We start from the raw sequence: 11534 nt of genomic DNA, 5'->3' as shown, positions 1-11534 counted from the left end.
ATCTGCTGAGTCAGAATCTGCATTTTAACAGGATCCCCAGATCGTCGGAATGTAATTTTGGAAAAGTACTCATCGAAAAAGTGCACAACACTGAAGGTCTTAGAGATCCATTCGCAAGTTTAAATGGTGCTAATTCACCAGTGACCTTGAGCAAATTCCTCAGCATCTTTTTGCCTCTATCATCCCTGTTGACATAAGAGATGTCTGAACCTGTAGACAGTTCTTGTAAAAGTTTATTTGAGCCAAACTGACAACATATGCCTGGAAGCAAGACCTCGAATGTTCCTGAGAATAACAGTTTTGTAGCTTCTTTCAAGCATTTGAGATTAAGGAGGGGATGTAAGGAAGATTACATGAAGGTGGGAGAGAAAGCAAGACAAGGATTGGATTATCAGACAATTACAAAGATTGTGTGCTCTCTTGAGGGTTGATACCACCTTCCAGGGGTATTACTTCTGGCATCTGAAAGGTGGGTTAATCTGGATGAACAATGGACGAGCCAGCTTAAAACCTTTCGCTAAAGAAGTTATAGGCCTGGGGCGTGACTACCCACTGGGACCTGCCCAGTTAGTAATTTATGATCAGATCACCCTGTGAGGTGACTTTCTATAGGACCCTTTTTTCGTCCACATCTCTAATATGGGGCTAAAATCACTTTCCTGACTTTTTGAACAAAACTCTATCACATGAGATCATGAACGTGAACCCACTTGAAAGAACATTAACTACTCTATGCTTATGAGATTTTTTTTTTTTTTTTTTTTTAGGCAAGGCAACCCTTGGTTGACCCCACAGATTGTGAGGACCTTGCCAATTTATAATCCCTTATGTTTTTAATTTTTACACCTACAGCACCTGGCCTTCCTAGGTGGTCTCCCATCCAAGTACTAACCAGGCCTGACTCTGCTTAGCTTCCGAGATCAGACAGGATTGGGCTTGTTTGGGGTAGCATAACCACAGACATTATGAGGTATTATTAATGGCAATGGCTGACCTCTATTGAACCTCATCCATATGTCCTGCTCTGTATTGACCTCTGAAGATGAAGCTTTCAGTTCAGTCTCACAAAAACTGCCTGAGGACAGTTGTAATATCAATCGTCCCTTATAGGCGCAGAAACTGAGCCATAGAGAAATTAAATGCCTCACCTGAGGCTACACATCTTGTTAGTCAAGCAGAAGTGGAATTTGAGCCCTAAGGCTATGGTCTTACCCCTGAATTATGCTGCCTCTAAAACACAATATTGAACAGTGGGAACTGATGAGGTTATTATCTCAGATGACAGCCTAAAAACCACTGTACCGTGAGAACAAAGGCAGGATGTGTTTTAAACTTTTTTTTCCAATATGCAAAACAGGAAGAAAAAATGAAAAAGAGAAGTTCCCTAGAGATTAATGGCTGGATGTCTCAGAACACACAAACCAACATGCGTGTATTATGAAGAATGGTGACCAGCTTGTTTCCTCTGTGATTCTACTTCTTTTGGGGACGAACTCAAAACTAGTGCACACAAGACAGTGAGATTTCCCAGGTTCTTATCTACTGAGATTCATTATATCTCTAACTTTTTAAAACAAGCAGGAGGAATCAGAACTGAAAGAAGGTCATGTCTGAAGAGTAGAAACTTACAGAGCTGACCCTAATCTTACAACTTAGTCCTAAAAGGTTGGAGGTATAAAGATGTTTTGGACATTCTGATCCTTTTGGCAGCAGAAACATAAAGCTTCCCAAACAATTCTAAACAAATGTGCTCTCGTTCGGATTTCTCTTGAAAAATCCCCCAACTTCTGGGCTTTGAGCTAATGTTTATAGTTTGCTTACTTTGTACTGGGAACTGCTCTAAGAGCTTTTCAAATATGAAGTCAAATATTAACCTTTCCCATAACCATTTTTGTCAGGTGATATTATTATTCTAGGTCATGATTTAGAATAATTGGATGATCATTTAGGCGAGGAGGCTGCTCTCCTAAGATTACGCAGATAATATCGGGTAGGACTGGATTTCAGTCTGAGCCAGTGGGTCCCACACTCTGCTCTTAACTACTATCGTCGTGAGCCTGCAAGTAAACCTACCTCTGAGGGATCTTTTTAACAAAATTTGTCTTTCATATGATTTAAAAATATACATTTTAAATAAAATCTGGAGGCTACATTGGCAAAACTTTGGTCTTTAAAAACAAACAAACAAACAAACAAACAAACAAACAATAAAGGGCATTTTCACAGCTTTAGAGAGTCCCTGTGATTAACGACCATATGAACTAAATCATTGCACCCACATTTTCAGTCTTATTCGATAGCAGTGGTTTTCAGTGGGTGGGGGTGGGGGGGTGATTTTGCTCCCAGGGGATGTTTGGCAGCCAAAAATATCTAGAGACATTTTTAATTGCCACGATGGGGGATTTTGGGGTGGAGAGTTCCTACCAGCATCTAGCGGATAGAGGCCAGGGCAGTCACCTAGCATCCCACAATGCGCAGGGTGGCCTGGGCATAAGGAACCATCTGCCTCCAAATGCCAGCAGAGCTGAGGCTAAGAAACCCTGTTCTATGTGAATAAGAGTAGTAGCCTTTACTGAGTACTAGTTAAGGGTACACCCCGTGATCACAGACTGGAGGAGAGGGCGCTAGATGCTAGACGTGACGGACAAGTGAACAAATAGTTACAAAACCACAAGGAGTATGCTGGAATAAAAACCGTGCCAGGTGCCTAAAGGTACATGGGAGGAACAAGTGCCAATAGCCTTCATGGTGACACCAGGGCTGAGTCATAGAGGTTGGTGAATTCACTGGCAGATAAGAAACTGCAGGCAGAGAAAGAGCGGCATAGGGCTCGGGTTGTGTTTATTTTGCTGCTGACTCCTGGACCTCTGTTTTAGCTCTGGCATTCTGCTTTCTGTCCTGACCTCTAAAGCATTCCCTTTCTCACTCTTAAGGCAGACCAGGGGAAATTTCTTGAAAACGCAATTGTAAGATGACCTGGAATTGTGAATTTGTCAATGCAGAAAAGTTCTATGCAGGGTAGAAAGAAAGACTCAGTAGAATATGATCAAAAGTGAACGAATTGTTATACGTGTTCAATCCTAGATTAGGATATTCTGATTGCATAAAGTGGTGGATGATGTAAAAGCCTTGATTTATCTGGGACCATTAAAAGCATTAAGGGAGTAAACAAGAGCATCGAGGTACAGAATTAAATGGTAATAACAGGAGAAGGATCTGCATTCTTCCGGTCAGTTTTGAGAGCAAATGGATGAAAAGATTATTAAATCCTCTGATGCTAACCATTTTCCATGATTCAGTTTGTTCTTCATTCTTTAAAGGGAAGAGGTTAAGCTGAAGGGGTTTAGAGGCAAAGCTGTAAATGGAATAGAGACAGGCACGTGGCTAACCCGCCTGCGTGTCACCACGATGACCTGCTTTCGTTGCTGGAAATAGTGTTCTCTTCGGCAGAAGTATACATTTTCAGGCAGAAATCTTGGGGTTCCAAGTTTTCTCTGAAGCGTCACTTTTTGCAAAAACTACAGGTCGTTTGTCACATGGGTCTCTCTCAAACCGAGGTGATCTTTGGAACCTTCCTTCCCAAAGTTTAATTGCAAAACTGGAACAGCTCAAGAGTGTGTATCTTTGGAGAAAGCGAGAGCTTGTTGGAATTTGTCATTTCAGTGAAACGTGGTGGTTCTCTGGGTTTAGTGCTCTGTTGAGGATTGGGATGCAGGGGTTTGGTGAAGAGGCTGAGAGGAAACGCCACCACCCATTCTTTACATTGTCCCCACTGCTAGGAGTTTTGCAGTTTTGGTCAATGTTATTTATTTTTAGTTTGTGTAGACGAATTGGCTTGTGAAATAGGTTGCTGATGAATCAGCTTTGCATTTAAGGAGCAATTCTGAATGGAAAACAGCGAACCATGTGCTTCAGAGCCTTTCTGCCTTCTCCTGGGATTAGTTCTCGATCTCTCAGAGAAAAATAATGGACTCCTGAGACCCACGTGGCCGCTACAAATAACGTATCTTCGAAACAGTTTCAAGACAAGGGAAACTGGTCCAGAACATTACATTATATAAACTCAAATTTATACCGTACTTTTAATTAAGGGAAAGTTTGCTTCCAGGTACAAGTAAAAGGCTTTGAAATGAGACCCTTTCACCCCCAGAGAGATTGGAAAGTTTTTGCATTTGCTGGAAGTGAGGCGACATGAAGACCAACCAGATAAACATGTCAGGGTCTTCTCTGAATGGCTGCCAGGGTACCGCTCTCCCAAGCTAGAAAAGACTGTCATGACTCCAGAATAATCCAGCCTCCTCATGCATCCCAGACTCCCAGGCCCAGGCGTTCCTTTAATGTCTAAATAAGATGCTTGAGACTCAGTCACGCATGCTGTAGGGACTCTTGCACACATCCTACAATTTCTGAGAACTCTCAGTGGGTGACATTCTACTTCCTGGAGACTGCATTCTCTCCCTGCTCACAACTCCAGCCCCGGGCTCAGGCCCTCATTCTAGGTCACTTTTAAGCTTCTTGAAACCTTTGATGTGACCAACCGCCATTCCCTCACACAGAGACCTTTATCCTATCTCCTCATTTTCTCTCAATCAGACAGCTCCCAAATTCTTGGCTTTGGAACTATGAGAGAAAGAGATGGGAATGACTCAGAGTCGTTTCTACACAAGCAAGCTACCTCATCACTTCACCCTCTCCCCTTCAGACCATGCACAAGGCTCCCTTTCCTCAATGAGGCATGGATTTATCTGGTGCTGGACTTCTAGCCACATAAAGTTCTGGGCCAAAATTTTGAAATGACAGGTTTTCTTTAAGGGCTTTATTTGTTCCCTGATCCTGATCACATCCTTAGAGAAAGGAAAGGCCACAAAAAAAAAAAAAAAAAAAAAAAAGCTGTCCACCTTTTATCAGATGAATCCACAGGGATCAACAATTAGACACTTAAAGAAATCAAAGGTTTTCTCAGTAATCAGTAAAATCCAATAGAGTGTCAATTTCTGAAGGAGAGGGATTTCAGTCTGAGCTGTTTAAGTTTCTGTCCCCAGCACCTTGAGATGTGACTGGTGTAGAGTTGTGCTCAAAAATATGTTGAGTGACTGACTGACTGACTGAATGAATGGCCAATGAGTAGACTTAAAATTCATTTGTTTGTGGATCATTAATTGAGCTACTAGTCTGTGCCAGGAACTGAGGTGTGGACTTCACAAAAATGAAACAGACCTGACAGTTTTCCCTGATGAGCTCTAGTTGAACAGGAAAGGTAAGACATATACACAAATTGCTTTAGTAAAAGAGAGACCTTGGACATGGCCGACAGAAACCTAGACAAATCCTGGCAAATCGGGATGGAGCAGATGGGGAAGGAGGCTCCTAGGTCAGATCAGAAATCTATAAAGTAATTAGAATCCCTCTCACTAGATATGGATTTCCTTTCAGTTATAAAAATAATACTAATAATCCCTTGAAAACCATATTTTCTAAGCCATAAGCATTTGTACAAATGCTATGTCCTTTGACAGATTCAGTGGGTTTTTAATGTGTATCCATACTTTAACCATAGTTTTCCACATCGGAGTTTCAAAAATTAGCTATACTTTAGTTCACCAAATATCTTTCCCTAAAGCAAAAGGCATAGAGACAAGTTCATAAGAAAGTGAAACATCTTAAATAGGTCTAAACTTCCATCTAGAGAGAAGTAGTTTCTATGAAATCATAACCTTCTCCCTTTTTCTCAAAGAAAGGAAATTGTTCTAGTTCATCATGTGACAAGATGGGTACTCCCCCTCATCGACTTCCTGAGCTTACGTTAACCAGCAAAGCGCCATAATTCACAGAAGGGAGGCACCGACTGCTGCCGCCAGACAACGGGAGTCAGCAGAACCCGCTGTGGTCCCGCCGGCCTCTGGGAATAATTAGCAGAACAATGGCCTTTGAAACCCATGCAGTTTCCTTCCTGTTGGAGTTGTGCACCAAACTGCCATTGCAGCCCATCTCTTGCAGAGGGTGAAGGGAGAGGCCTGGAGATACATTCTCAGGGAACTAGCAGCAAGTAAAAGGGCAGAACTCTTAAAAGTGGAGATTGATGTAAGGAATTTGGGCAAGTTTTTGTGACAAGGCCTGGCTGACAGGAGGCCAGGTTTTCTCTCAATCAGACATCGCCTTGGACCTGTGCTGCAGAGTGGGCGTCAAGGAGGACTGGACTAGCCAGCTCTCCCCACATCATATAGAGTTTTCTAAATAGAACTTAGTTCCTTTTTATATGATTATGGTAGCATGAGTTTTTTTTTTTAATAGACATTTTAAGGAAACATAGATATGTTTAAAGCAGAAAATCTAAATCAGCTACAAATTAAAGCCCCATTGGAACCTCTGCTAACTTCATGTCTTTTCCTCCAATCTTATTTGTGAGTGTGATTTTTTTTTCTTTTTACACAGTTCACATCATTTTGTATGTGCTGCTTCTTACGTTTTTCTTTCCTCACTTAGTAACACTTCATCGCTGTTTGAGAAGTCTGATGACAGACATATGAGGGAAAGGAGGAGACGGTTAACCAGGGACTGGTGGAGTCCAGGGGTGACCACTGCCTGGAATCTCAGTTTTCAAGAGAGCCCAACTTCAGGACGCACAGATGAACGGATTTGTGGCAGAGAAGTTTCAGCCGTGAACACTCACCAGCCAGGCTCCAGGCTCTCTCCTCCACTGGCTTCAGAATCCAGGTCGCCTGGGTAGAAGTCAGATCACTGGCAGGTCCTTCTCCCCTGAATGTCAAGTACAATTTAGAGTTAGGCCTTCCCAGCAGCATAAGAGGTTTGCTCGGAAGAATGAATCAAGACACACTTGGCCTATTTATAACTTTCCAGACTTTCCACAAGGACACGTGCAGACATTTTCGCAAGTGCTAGAGATGTCAGAAAGTTTATTTTTAAAGAGCTTTAGCTCGCTATTCTGACTTTGTTCCCATCTTATTGTTTAGAATTAATGGAAAATATGGAGTATCGACCAAATCTACTCAAACATAGCCATGCATAAATAAGCAAAGCCTTTTTATGTTTAATAACAGAAAATGGATGATTCATCAAATTGTTTTAAATGTTATAAATGTTTAGGTCACTAAGAGCTTCAAAGGGCTCCAAAAGTCCACCCTCTCCACTTTTATTTATTTATTTTTTTGCCTCTCCACTTTTAGTACCTTTTTGAATGTGGCTTTAGGGACATTTATTCCTGGGACATTTATATATCCCAACATCATCGCAATGGTGATGTTGGGATATATAATGATTTATTATGAGAAAATATTTTATCAAAGGATTACTTTGTTGGAAAGCAGTGGGGATACAACAAAGCCATGAGAACACGGAAATAGGTCATTAGTACATTTTTTGCAAATAATTGTCAACACAATTGAATGCCTACCATTTTCCAGGCAGTGTTCTAAGTTTTAATTTGTTTAAACTCCATAATACTGTAAGATAACTCTTATTAGTATACCCAGTTTAAAGATGGTGAAACTGAGGCACAGGAAGGTTAAGTAACTCAGCCACAGTCACATGTAGAAAGAGACAGAGCTGGAACACAAGACCAAGTAGTCCAGTTCTATAATCTCTGCTCCTAATCACTGTGCCTTGCTTGAGAAAGGGTCTCTGTCTGCCTTATTCATCCAGCAAATGCTCAGGAAGCATTTATTAAGCACTTATTATGTGCCAAGCATTGTACCAGGTCCCTGGCACACAGTGGTCAATATAATGACACCGGCCCCCAAGGAATTCATTCCAGTAGGAGAGGCAGATAAATAAAAAAGCAATTAGAATACCACTTCACCTTCAAATGGAATCAATTTCAAGCAATTCCAAGCAGATCAGAGTCAATATCATTTTTAAAACTTGAGGAGTAATTTACATATGCAAAGATATATTGTCAGTTGTCCATGGGGTGTGCCTGACTACCTGTCCATCATGAATTAATGAGCCCAGAAGACAAGCTAGGTGAGTGTGCTGGGGCCTTTTCTACTGCAGGAAGGATTTTGGGAAAACACCCTGGAATGCACCATGGAGGTTAAGACGGTGGAAGAAGAAGGTATTACAGAATCTCCCTCCCATAAAATTCAACAAAATCATGGACTATAGATGAGCCTGCCCCTGTTATTTCTAACTTAAGCGTTTAAAAACAAAACAAAAAACAACTCAGGCTCTGATTTGTAAAGGGAAATCAAGGATGTGGACAGATATTATAAGAAATTACAAACATGTTCTATTTGTCGCCATCACCAAACACCTCCCTTCACTTATCTATCCCTACAAAAGTGAGTCCTTCTGCTCTGGGTATCCAACTTGGCTCCTCCTGATATAGCTTACACCCCAAATTGCTGCTGATGCCAAATTGTCAATTGTCGTTTTATGATGTCTCCTTGAAACAGGCCATGTAATTATATAATCACATCGCAGCTAATCTGGTTTATTTAGAGGCCTCTGGACAGGGCTGTTTGGCTGATCACTCTCCTGGATGATGTGTCTCCTAGGAGACTTCTCATACCCATTTGTAATAAATACACAGGGGGCCAGCTCCTCCACCCCGTCTTTTGTAGATTGTTATAACTAAGGAAAGTCTGGGGAAAGGGTGTGCTTGGCCAGATTTCTTTAAAGACGTCACAAGTCACAAGTAAGCAATTGCTAAAGGCTGTTGAGAGCCAGCAGATGGAGCAGATAAGAAGGCCCGTCAGCTTTTCGGCCAGTTGTGATTCCATCCTGAATTGAAAACCTGGTTATCTTATCTTAGAAAAAATCCAGGCCCTCCTCTCCCTGCATATACTGGAAATGGCAGGGCAGGGCTCAGGCTTATCAGTAACACATTTATTTTTCTTTGAGCTCATGAAGCCTGATCTCTGTTGCAACCAAAACATGATGAAAAGGCTTAGCGTGGATTGCAGAAGTGTTCTGTGTTCTTTAAAGTTCATCTCTTGAGACTACCTTCTGCTCTTGAATGTGCCAGGCCATTCTAAACATGAGACATTACTCAGATCTACCTGAAGCCATAAGAACAGAAACCTCACCACTTTTTCTTGGAGAGCAGAAGGAATATGTTTGCTATTTGTCCTTATTTGGGCTATTTCCTGCAATGGCTTTTTTGAGTTTGTTTCTCAGGCCAACAATAGTAGACAGAGAAAATTCATTTGTGAAAACTCTGTCTGGCTTGGGGCTGTTGCCTGTGTGTTTTTTTTTAAACAATTGAGTTATTCTATTACCATTCTGTTTAGTAGCCACCCACATTCAGCATGCTTCCACCTTGAGTGACAGACATATCTGACATATCTTTTTAATTGCCATTTTAGAATTTGTTATAGAACTTGATGTTTAGGGTATAGGAAGAGAAGACAGAAACTGTCGATTCTTGGTAAGGTCTTTACACAATTTATGGGGCTCAATGCAAAATGTAGATGTGGGGCCCCATCTTCAAAAATTAAGATTTTCAAGAAAAAGAATAACATTAAACCAAGCACAGTGTCCTTCTAAGTGTGGGGCCCCGTGTGACTAAACAAATCACATGCCTATGAGGCGAGTTCTGATTCTGGATTAATCATAGGCAACTTGAAGGTTATCCAGGCTCTGTGTTTTCTCTCATGCACTTTCCTGCTTGCTGGCTTGGGACAAAGTTGTGGATTGGGAAAATAAGTAACATAAAATGAAATTCATTGATTTGGCTAAAGGGATTTGTTCAGGGACAGGTGGAGATACTAAATAGTGAGAGACTTCTCCATTGCCTGATTATTTCACTTGTCCTTATTGTGAAATAGTGTGATGGCATGGAAAAATAATAGTAAAACCACTAAAATGAAATTCAAATCCTCAAAACTTTAAATTTACAATTACCATATGACCCACCAATTTCACACTTAGGTGCCTACCCAGAAGATTTGAAAATGGGCTCAAACAGCTAGTTATACAGCAATGCTCATAGCAGCACTGTTCATAATAACCAAAAGGTGAAAACAACCCATGTTCATCAATGAATGAATTGATAAACAAATCATGGTATATGCATATGATGGAATATTATGCAGCCACAAAAAGGAGTGAAGTACTGATAGATGCTAAAACATGGATGAACCTCAAAACCGTTATGCTAAGCGAAAGAAACCAGTCATAAAGGTCACTAATAGTGTGGTTCTATTTATATGAAAGTTTTGGAATAGGCGAATCCAGAGAGACAGAAAGCAGATAGGTGTTCCCAAGGACTGGGAGTATGGGGGAACAGGAAGTAAATGCTAAAGGAGTAAGGGTTTCCTTTTGGGATTTTGGAAACTAGATCGATGTCATGTTTGCGCAACATTGTGACTCTATTAAACGCCACTGGATTGTTCATTTTTAAATTTTATGCTATGTAAATTTTCCCTCAATTTCTCATTCTACCATAGGAAGCCAAGGGATCAATTCCTCTCAGTGTAGATTTAAAGAGGGAGAAGGCCTAGAGCTTTAAAGCTATTGTCCCCAGTGACCCCATCAGCGTGTCTGAAATCACGACCCTTAGAATCACTCCAGAAAAACCCTGCTTCCCTGCAAATGTTACCAAGAAAGTATGACACATCTGTACCCTGATGCCCACTGAATGTTTCATTGTTGATGACTTTGTAAAGCCATCTTAAAGGGCTCATCTGGAACAGAAAAAGAGGGTTGAGGGAACAAAGTACAAGGGCTGAAAGTTGGGGGCCTTGGCTTCCTGGTCTCTGCTTGGTTACATTGGAAGTGTCACCTCTGGTCGGTAGATCTCTGCAAAATGAGAGAGCTGGAGTGGATGTTCCCTACGATGTGCTTTGCAGCTCCTGACTGTGTTCATCAGATTGGAGTGCAGAAGGGACCTGTGAAGGCTCAAGGGTGGGGAGAGGAACCAGGATGCAGGATCGGTCCAGAGATAAGAAGTGAGGCAGGAAGACTAGGAGATTCACACCTGGGGCCCATAAGGAAGTAGAGGGGTGGTGAGTGGGGGAAGACAAGAGAATTAGGGGCCTGAGAACAAACTTAGCCCATTTCATGATTTGGCCTATATAGGAGAGACTTATTTTCCAAGTTCTAGAAAACACGGTCTATTTATAAGAGGTGTGAGGCATGAAGTAATAAGATATGACATATAAACTATCTATCATAATGTAGGAATATTTTTATTGATATTACAGAAATTAAAAAATGAAAAGGCAACTAAGTCAGTTGAAGAAACAGACATAGGTAGTATTGACCCTGGCCACACAAAGTGTCTTCTGTGGACCAACAATACAGCATCCCTTGGGAGCTGGTGAGAAATGCAGAGTCTCAGGCCCCACCCAGACCTATGGAATCAGAATCTGCATCTTAACAAGCTCCCCAGGTAATAGAAAAGCACATGAAAGTGTGGGCAGCACTGTCTACACCATATATCTGAAGATGTTAGCACAGTATATCATATTTACTCTCATATGCTTGGCCCTCAGTGCATCCTCGTGCAGAATTTACACCAGTTGAAAAGGACCTGGTATCTCAGTGAACAGAGAGGAATCTGAAATGGTATGCAT

The 11534-nt window shown here is 41.4% G+C and overlaps 1 pseudogene; it reads right to left on the bottom strand.

Moving 5' to 3' along the window:
- Nucleotides 1–843: 843 nt before the first annotated feature.
- On the bottom strand, nucleotides 844–962 carry LOC118607997 (annotated as a pseudogene).
- Between the last annotated feature and the right edge of the window lie 10572 nt (nucleotides 963–11534).

This window comes from Rousettus aegyptiacus, unplaced genomic scaffold (genome assembly GCF_014176215.1).
Source record: "Rousettus aegyptiacus isolate mRouAeg1 unplaced genomic scaffold, mRouAeg1.p scaffold_m13_p_9, whole genome shotgun sequence".
Taxonomy (NCBI): Eukaryota; Metazoa; Chordata; class Mammalia; order Chiroptera; family Pteropodidae; genus Rousettus; species Rousettus aegyptiacus.
Note: the sequence above shows the minus strand (reverse complement) of the source record. Positions and strands in the feature narration are given on the sequence as shown.